The 1673-nt window shown below is 39.1% G+C and overlaps 1 long non-coding RNA gene across 1 annotated transcript in view; it reads right to left on the reverse strand.

Annotated features, from left to right (window-relative positions):
• LOC119426485 overlaps nucleotides 1-1673 on the reverse strand; it is a 16956-nt gene that overhangs the window by 1022 nt on the left and 14261 nt on the right. The gene's annotated exons all lie outside the window — the stretch shown is intronic.

Consider the following 1673-nt stretch of genomic DNA (forward strand, 5'->3'; position numbering starts at 1 on the left):
CCGGAATGCAGTCTTTCTCCAAACATAATACTTTTCTATTTGGGTCTCATCTTTCCACCTAACATTCTTCAACAGTCTTCTGGTTTGTCCACATGATATTTATCAAACTGCAGACAAGCATCAACGTTCTTTTTGGAGAACAGTGTCTTCCTCCTTCAACCTGCCATGAACCATTGTTGTTCAGTTCTCCTGATGGTGGACTCATGAACATTAACATTAGTCAATGTGAGAGAGGCCTTCAGTTGTTAGAAGTTACCCTGGGGTCCTTTGTGACCTCGCCGACTATTCCCCACCTTGATCTTGTAGTGATCTTTGTTGGTCCATCACTCCTGGGGAGGGTAACAATGGTCTTTCATCCATTTTTACACAATCTGTGTGACTGTGGATTGATGGAGTACAAACTCTTTACAGATGGTTTTGTAAACTTTTCCAGCCTGATGAGCATCAACAACTTTTTCTTGAGGTCTTCAGAAATCTCCTTTGTTCCTCCATGATCCACTTCCACAAACATGTTGTGAAGATCAGACTTTGATAGATCCTGTTCTTTAAATCAAACAGGGTGTCCACTCACACCTGATCATCATCCATTGATTGAAAACACTGACTCTAATTTCACCTTCAGATTAACTGATAATCCTAGAGCTTCAAATACTTTTACTACTCACATATATGTAACATTGGATCATTTTCCTCAATAAGTCAATGACAAAGTAAAATATGTTTATCTCATGTGTTTAAGTGGGTTCTCTTTATCTACTTTTAGGACTTGTGTAAAAAGCTGATGATGTTTTGGATCAAATTTATGGAGAAATATAGAAAATTCTAAAGGGTTCACAAACTTTTAAGCACCACTCTAGATGTACACACATGAAAACCAGTCACAGAAAAAAGCCATGAGCTGCGTTATCTGCTCGCTTTTATCCTCCTCTCCGCTCAGCTGAGTTCACAGAGTTCAGGCGGTGTCCCTGAAGTCAGCCGCAGCCTGCAGCCATCTACTCAAACATATGGTTCATGGGCAGAGATAAGATAGTGTCTTGAGAGAGGATTTTGGATTGTTTTGGGCTTCTTGTTCTCAGGGCAGAGGGTAAGAATGTTCTCAGCCATAATAATAAAAACATCCATAACCTTTGACCAAAAAATCCTTGACAGCTGGACTGTTTGCTGTTTACTACAAATGTTCAGTGAGTTTTCAACAAGTCTCCATGTGGAACCTTAAATGGATAAACATCATTTTTATGTGGACAGATGAGTTTGGATCTACACCTGCTCATACAATGACCACAAAGAAAACACAATAATAATTTCCAAGTATAACTTCCGACTAAACTAAGTTTTGTTAGTGCTCAGGTTAGAGACAAAGGTGTGATAGTCACAAACCTGAACAAGACACTCATCTCAAGAGACGAGACAAGATCCTGATCAAGATTGAACATTTTTATAGAAAAAACTGAAGCCTCTGTCCTGTCTAATTTTTTAGAATGAAGTTTCTTATAAAAGCTGTGTGACCTTTGAACTCCAGGAAATCCTACTTATTTTCACAAGGAGCGAAAATGTAAAAATGACATCTGTATCAGTGATAGTCATGGTCAAACAAAAGATGGCTGCCCATTATCTTTAACCCAGTGTTGTTAGACACCACTTCCATGAACTGAGGGAGCATTTCTGAGGCTGGG

The sequence above is a fragment of the Nematolebias whitei genome, chromosome 20 (assembly GCF_014905685.2).
Source record: "Nematolebias whitei isolate Nwh7 chromosome 20, NemWhi1, whole genome shotgun sequence".
NCBI lineage: Eukaryota > Metazoa > Chordata > Actinopteri > Cyprinodontiformes > Rivulidae > Nematolebias > Nematolebias whitei.